Raw genomic sequence first — 8591 nt, 5'->3', positions numbered from 1 at the left:
TCTTAATATCACTAAAATCACTCATCTCATTTCATAAACGTTTTCCTAAGTAAAAACCCCATTTTACTTAGGAAAATGCATAATATCACATCAAAACCCCTTTTTTCCCCCTTTAGCCTAATTTTTTTAACATTGGCTTAGAGCTTTCATTTCAGAAATTCATATTAATTTTTAACTTTTATTATTTTATAAATCCCAAAAAACATTACCCTATCGTGTATTGTATAAATATATTAAAATCCCCGAATAAATACATATCCCCTCCCCAGTCGAAATACGACCATATCACTGTTTAAACAGGGATCAATGGTTTATTTGAAACCTGTTAATAACCTTCCCGCGCGCAATGATGGGTTAATTAACCATTTGGGTTAATTAATAACATCTCCCCCGACCAATCATAACAGTCCCGATATATGAAAAAACATATTTTATTATGGTCGGCCCGCAAGTTAACCTCCCACCATATTCCATGGACACCCGCCATTAGATCTCTGCCCATCCATCCGACAGTTGATAAACCATATCGCAACCACCTTTCGGCCTATGTTTAACTCGCGGGGATCGACAGTTTTTTCCCCTATACTACTACCACGCGTCGCCCATCCAGGGTGATTGCTTGCCCTCCGTCCAAAACCGCCCAGCCCCAAAAGCGATGCAGGAAAAACTGCTTATCACCGCCCTCCGCTGACGTCACCCGTCACATCACCGCCACGTCACCTGCCCCCGTACTCCCGCTAACGTCATCCGTCCTTCAAATCAAAAATTCCCTTCAAAACTTCATTTTGTCGAATAAAAAGGGTAAAATCGTCATTTTTGCTACATTTTTCCGCATACAGCGCTCCAAGCATTTAAACTTTTGAGTTCACAGTTCCAGTTTTCAACTATTGCCCAACCAGAAAAGCTACAACGCGAGCTCCGCAGCCTGCCATTCAACCTGTATAGTGTTGTCTTCCTCTTTAATACAGTTTGAAACAACACCGAGGGACTTCTAAGCTTGCACAAAAAAGAAATAAAAGGATATACAGGGATACTTGCTACCCTAACCAGTGGACCTTCAGAGACATGAATTTCCAAAGAAAAGTGGTGAGAAGACACGTTCACAGTTTTGTTTTACCAGAACACGATGGATAGCGATGAGCAGGAGTCAAAACACAGTTAAAGAGTATCAGTTCAGCATTAAAGTGTATCAGATCAACGATAAAGATGTCAAAGCAGAATTAAAGAAAGCATATCAGAATTAAAGAGCACAATTAAGACAGGCAGCTAGCGCAGAGTTACTACAGAAGACAGCTGCCAGCCGAATTAAAGAGCCTGCCTCTAGCACCACACCAGTTTACCCTTTTCCTATCATAGAGACTAGTTGTTTCTATTTTTGTAAACTCTTATTTAGTTAAATCCTAGATATTATCTCACAGCTGTTATGAGATATTTGTTGTACATATTTTGTTGTATAAATACCCCCTCCATTAGAGTATTGAGTGGTGGATTGTGGATTCTTAGACTTTGCTGTAATATTGAACTTTTGGAATAAAGAGATGTTGGAAACAACTGTTGTCTAGCCTACTGGATGAAGAATTGAAGCAGAGGACTTGTCACAGATTTCTTGAATCAACCTCTGAACCAATAAGTCTTCTATATCTTGTGTTTTACAGTTTTCTTGTTTATTATATCATCTGTGTTTCATGATCTGAATGATAAAGAAAAGGTTAATTTCAAAATATCCTTGATTGCACTCTGTTTTCAGTATTTATTGTTCTTTGTGTTTTCTTCAGAATTAGAATAAGCAGTGAAATCTTAATTGCTCTTGTTTCCTAATTCTTTCATGTTGATTATTTGCTAAAGAATCCTTCACTGCTCCTTATCAGTAATCATCCAATTTCCCTCTTTAAATAGGTTGAAGGATTCTTAACTGCCCTTCACCCAATTTGAGCCCCTTCCACCTGTTTCAAGTCTCTATTTGTTTCCGGTTTGACTACCTTGCTCTGTGAAGCCATCCTCTGTTAAGAAACCAAACCCAGAAAGCCATCTTCTTTGACTCCATTAGCCCAATGGACTGAACTACTCAGTTTTACCTCTTTGTGCTATCGAATCTCACCATCCAAACTCAAACAAAACCCTTGAACTTCATAACTAGCCTAATACCTTTAAAAATAAAGCTAAATCATAAAGAGGGAGCCCTCTCTGGATACAAATTGGCTAGATTCTGTATCTAAAATATTGGTCTGTGGTTACCTCGACATCCTTCCCTTTCTTACAACTTTTGGGAAAACCTGAGTGATAACACTTTCGATGCTACATTAAAGCTTTTCTTCACAAATCCTTCTGAGGGTGTTGTAAAATAGTTAAGGGAGGTAACTCCTCTCACTGTTACCTTCCAAGAGGCCTAGTTTACCATGGTTTACGATATGTTTCATTTTTGCATAATTCTAGCCTTGTGGGGTGGGACATGCCAGTCCTATGGGTACCACTTCTTTGTGAGGATTTTTTCCCTAATGTTATGAATGATCCCTTCCCACACCACCTCTTGAGGGAGAATTTGGTCCTTGAATATTTTGTGATTCCTTTCTTTCTAGATGGCCCGGAGAATGAATCCCAATGCAAGGCCCCAAGCTTTGTTTATGACTGGGCTAGAGAAAATGCCTATTCTCCAGAGGAGTATGGTTTCTCGAATTATATACCTATCCCGATCCATTCTTCCGAAGATTTCTTTCATCTGTCTCCATTTTTTTCAGCATATGGACAAGTGTTGAGGATATGTTCAAGGTCCTCGATGTTTGTATTACAAAGCTTGCATAGTGACAACCCATAGAATCCATTTTTTTGGAGTTGATCCTAGGTAAGAATGCGGCCTTTGCATACAATCTACAGGAAGTAGGCCACCTTCAACCACCAGCCCCCACCCCATATCTTTTTATAGGTCAGATTCTTCCCTTCTCCAGTTTGACCTCCTCTTATTCCATCTGCTTCTTTTATTGTAAATTTCTCTTTGGTAGTGTATCCCCATCGTAGGATGTCTAGTCCATTAAGGATAGTTATTTTCCTTGAGTCAATCTCCTTCTCAATCTATGTCCATTGATCTGATTCCCAGGCCTGCGGCCAATCCATCCTCTTCCTCCATTTCCTCCAACCTTCCCACTCCTAATCTGGTTTCCAGAATTGTGCCACTGTATAAAAATCCATCCTAGTTGTATATAACAAGAGGTCTCTTAGGTCTTGTTTGTTATGTAGTTTTTCTCTTTATTGCCATGATTCATGCCAAAACAAGGTTATTTTCCCGTTCCTAATTTCCCAGAAAAGGTGTTGTTGAACAAGGTCTCTATTTTGGGTCGGCAAATTCCATATGGCCAACCCTTTGGGGGGATCCTTGTACCTTAAGATGTCTTCCGTTCTTACACGCATATTGTATTTTCTTGTCCATATTTCTTTCCATTTATTTCGACCCACCACTCATCCAACGCCACCATAATTTTGCCCCCATTACTTGATTTAGGATGTAAGGGTCCCTCATGCCCATGCCTCCATCCATCTTATGCTTTGTTAAATTTTTCCATTATACCAGTGCCTATTTTTTAATTTGTCGAGCTCCTCCCCATAGGAACTTCTTAAATGTTTCCACCATTTTTGCACATGATGTTTTTGGTGCTACCATTCCATAAATTTGATAGATTAGGATGGATTGGAGAACTGCTTTGAGGAGGATTGTCCGTTCCACCAGATTTAACCATCAAAAAGCCCAGCTATTTAGTTTTCCCATTTTTTTTGTAGGAGGGGTTGCCAGCAGGAAGTCTTGAGGGAGTTTATCGTTAAGGGCATTCCTAGATACTTGGAAGGTAGAGGTCCAATACCAAACCCCAAGACTCGGGCAAGGTAGGCTTGCATATTTCTAGGGGTATTAAAGAATAAAATGAAAGATTTTTAATGATTGATCATTGTGCCAGATGCTTTCATGAAGACTAGGAGTAATTCTTTGATGTGACGGGTTTCCCAAAGCAACACATAATAAAAGAGCATGATGTCGTCTACAAATTTTTGGTGAGTAATGGGGAGATCATTGCCCCATAACCTCAATCATTTGATATGGGCATTTCTGGCTTCAGTCTTTAGGTAGCCTCCTGGACCTTCAACCACAATAATGAAGAGAAAAGGGAAAAGGGGGTCGCCCTGATAGAGGCCCCACGATGGGTTAAAATTTTGAGAGGGGGAGCATTTAGTAGGATAGAGAACACAGGGGATGACACCAAGGCCTGGATCCATTTAATCCATCTCTGATCGAACCTTAAGGCCCTGAGGACCTGACTTGGGTACTCCTAGCTGAGGCTATCATAGGCCTTTGATAAGTCTAGATTAATCATCACGCCAGGGAGCTTTCGGGATTTGAGGGAATGCACAATTTCCTGGAAAGCCATAAAACCATCCAGGATTTGTCGGCCTTCAATAAAACCCATTTGTTTAGAGGAAATGATGAGAGGAAGCAGAGGCTTTAGCTATTTAAAAATCACCGTGGATATAATTTTATAAATGATATTGCAAAGGGAGATAGGTCTAAAGCCTTGAGGGTCGTCAGATTTGGAGGATTTTGGAATTAGAGCAATGAAAGTCGAATTTAGGCTACAACATACATTTTGGTTCCAACGCAATTCTTCCACCACATTCAAAATGTCAGGCCTTATGAACTTCCAAGCCGCCTAGTAAAATTCCGCCGTGAAGCCATCCAGTCTAGATGCTTTGTTCTTTGCCATGCCCTTCACCACTTCCTCTACTTCCTCCAGCGTTACTGGTCGAATGAGGGCCAGGATTTGGTCCCTGGAGATAAGTTATGGAATGTTCCTCAAAATCCTTTTTGTAGCCCCAAATCGATTTTGGGATGGTTATGTTGGAAGGGATTTGAAATGCTAGACTAGAAGCCCCTCCATCTCTTCATGTTGTACTACCCTGTTACCCTCTTTGTTCTTCAGGGAGTAGATCTGGTTCTGTTGTCGATGTTGAATCATTGCTTTATGGAAAAAGCAGGTATTCCTTTCTCCTTCCCTCAACCAGTTGACTCTGAATTTCTATTTCCATAAGATCTCCTCTTGCTTTCTCCTTTCCTCAAGTTGATTGATTATCTTCCCTTCTTCCACTGCAAGGCTATTTGATCTACCATGTTGGATGATCTGTTGTTGTATGTCCTGGATTTTTTTGTTCAACTGGTGTTGGTCCCTCATGATGTGGTCGAACTCTTCTCGATTCCATTTCTTGATCTTGTGTTTAATCTCCTTTAACTTCAATTGGAAGGTGTGTATTAAGTTTCTCCCTTCCTCCTCAATGTTCCTCCACCATTCCTAGATTTTGTTTACAATATTGGGGTCTCATAGCCAAAAAGCTTCGAATATGAATGGGCAATTCTTCGGTCCAATTTTCAAATCAATTTCTAATCGGATGGGTCAATGATCCGAGCCCATGCATGGGACAATCGAGGCCTCTAGGAAAATATATTTGTTGATGACTTGCTCTAAGGTTAGAAACCGATCCAGTTGGGATGCAATCTGATGGGTTCCTTTCCTGCATTTGTTCCATGTGTACACTCCATTGTTTGTCTAAAGATCCACTAAGTGTATATTTGCTATGATCTCCCAGAAATAATCCATCTCTGTCTCAATGCACCAAGTGCCTCCTCTCTTTTATTCCAATTATTTTATCATATTGAAATCTCCACCAACTATCCATAGGTATTTTGTATATGCTTCCCTTAATTTGATGAGGTTTTGTAAGAAGACCCCCTTTTCTCCTGGAATGTGAGGCCCATAAACTCTCATCAGAAGGACCCAGTACCTTGAGCCCACATGTCTAAATTTCCCTGATAATATCCTTGGGAGGCTAACCCAATCCTCAAAAGTTACCTCCGCTGGGTTCCACAGGATAGCCAGGCCACCATCACTGCCTCTAGTGTCATGGGCAATTACCTCATAAGATGGGTTGTAATTCTGCAGAATTTCTATGAGCTTGCCTTCCGCAATATTTGTCTCTTGAAGAATCATGATACTTGGTTTGCTTTTCTCAATCATGTTTCCCTCTATTGTTGAGGCCCTGATGTTTTCCTCTATTGTTGAGGCCTCAAACATTCCAGGTTGTAATTATCATTTCAAGGGTTTGTTGAGTTGGTGAAACACCTCTAATAGGGGTGCCATTCTTCCTGAGTTAACCAACAATTCCCCTACCATTTGAATGGACTCGCTCAAGTTCTTTCTCCCTCGTTTCTTTTCCCCTTTTCCTTGGGTTCCTTGCTTCATCCCTTGGTTGGCTTGGGACCCCAAGTGATATGGTTGATCCACTACTATCATACCCTACTTGGCCTGATATTATTGAAAAGTCTCTTTATACAACTATTTTTGATCTTCTGGAATGAATCTCTCATCCAAGTGTCTCCATTCACTCAGCAAGTGCTTCATCACTTGTTCTCCTAGGCCGAGGTCTTCCTTCTGGATATCGATATCCATGTTGGCCTAGTCTACTATCTTCATGGTTACTTCCTTTTCATGTGGTTCCTCTTCCAATTTGCGTTTGGAGTTACTCCCTCCCTTTTGGGTCTGTGATTGAGTTTCTAGATCTGTCTTTTCCATAGGGGTTTCTACGCTTTCCTCATCCTCTTGTAGGATCTCAAAATGATTATGATTGTGGCTGCCCTTTCCACTTTGTCCCTGATTAGGGTTCTGTGAAGTCTTCTGGTTGTGTTTTCTTTTGTGGACTTCCTGGAATCCTTCTGTATTTTCCTTGGCTCTGTTCTCCCCAGTGGTTTTAGGGTCTTCTGGCAGTTCTTGCTTATTCAAAGGGCATGCTCGAAATAAATGTCTGTATTCATGGCACCTACATCATATAAAAGGTATGTGTTCATAGTTTAAAGGTTGTTGCCACACCTCATCATGGTATTCCATTTCTATGAATTCTGGCAGTGGCTTAGTTATGTTCATCTAAATGCAAATCCTGGTACAGGAAGTGTATCTTCCCTTTCTGGTGGAGTCTGCGACCTTGAAGAAATTCTCGATGGAGTTGTGTATGTCCTCAAGGATCTTTGGGTCCCAAAAGTCCATTGGAAGAGCAAATCATTTTACCTAGAGAAGCATCGCTAGGAGTTTTTCCCGGTCTAGGTTGTAGCATTCCTCCCAATGCCTCATAAAGAGACCTGCATTGTTGAAGAAGTAAGGCCCTTCTTCAAAGACCCACTCCTTATCTTCTAGGTTGGAAAATATTACTGTAAAGAAGCCTTTAGCTCCCAGCTTCAGCCCGGTGTGTCCTTTTGGCTACCATTTGAAGTGTATCCATCTAACCATATCCTTTTTCGCTAGCTAAGCCCCTATGAACTTGCATATGAGGGCATGGTCTTTCATGTAATTCATGTACCCTTCCAGTTTGTTATTTGCGATGATGAATCTCGGCTTTTTCGTGGCCCTGGGTAGGCACTGCCCCCTCATCCTTGCCTGCCATTTGGCTCACAGAACTGGCAGTCCTTTGCTACCACCTCCTTGGTGCCCCATTGTTGCAATCTCGTGACTGCTCATTTCTCCTACTGCCACATCCTTATAGGAGGGGATCTCTCCCCCCTTGCTACCGCACTCATTCTGATGTCAACCAGCCTAAAATTGGAATTGTATGGTCAATTGCGTGTTTGGTAAGGTCGATTGTTGCAACAATTGTCAGGGTTTACAGTCTGAAACCATATTTATGACAGTTATCCCAGCGCTTCGCTTAATAATATATTTATTTTAATCGTTATAATTTTAACTAATTTTAATTAAATCTCAATAGCTTTAGCATTAATATAATAGTACTAATAAACTAAATTTTTTAATAATATAATATATATATTCTTTTTTTTGTAAGTTTGGGTGAGACTACATCATCATTATGTCCAATATATCACCCCAATCGGGGTGGGGAATTAAACCAATGACTTCACGTCAAGGAGTGCCTTAACAGAGCACTCGTTCACCGTCTATCCAAGACCCTGTAGATAATTATAATATTAATTATTTGAATACTAAATAACTTTAGTATTAATATTAATATAATAATAATCATCTTTATAAAATTAATCTTGTTATTAACATTATTATATTGATAATAATAATAGTTATATACATTTTCATCTTAATTCATTATTAATTATTTAATAATAATAATTATTATTATTATTATTAATTGGTTTTATTAGTTATTTAATCATTTATTTATCAATTATCAAGAAGTCAATTTTAATAGCTATAAATCCAGTTAGTGATTTGATATTAATATTTTTATAGATTAATAATTATTAATAATTCAATTTAATTATTATAACTATTTTAATAGTCAATTAATATTAATTGGTCTTATTATGTATTAATATTTTAGTATTTTATTAATTAAAATTCAATTTTTTAGTCATATAATAATATTTAATAGTTTAATATTATTTAGTTCTTTACCTTATATATTAAATTATGGTCTTATTTTAATATTCAAAATTAAAATGCTGCAACAAGAATGTTGCAACTCCCAATGCTACCGACTTTAATTATCAACCCGGGGTTCGTACAAACTTAAGAAGTATCGATAGTATATGTGCAACATAT

This window comes from Pinus tabuliformis, chromosome X (assembly GCF_031772625.1).
Source record: "Pinus tabuliformis cultivar Carrire ecotype Pingquan chromosome X, CPIR1, whole genome shotgun sequence".
NCBI lineage: Eukaryota > Viridiplantae > Streptophyta > Pinopsida > Pinales > Pinaceae > Pinus > Pinus tabuliformis.
The sequence above is the reverse complement of the archived record's forward strand: the minus strand, read 5'-3'. Positions refer to the sequence as shown.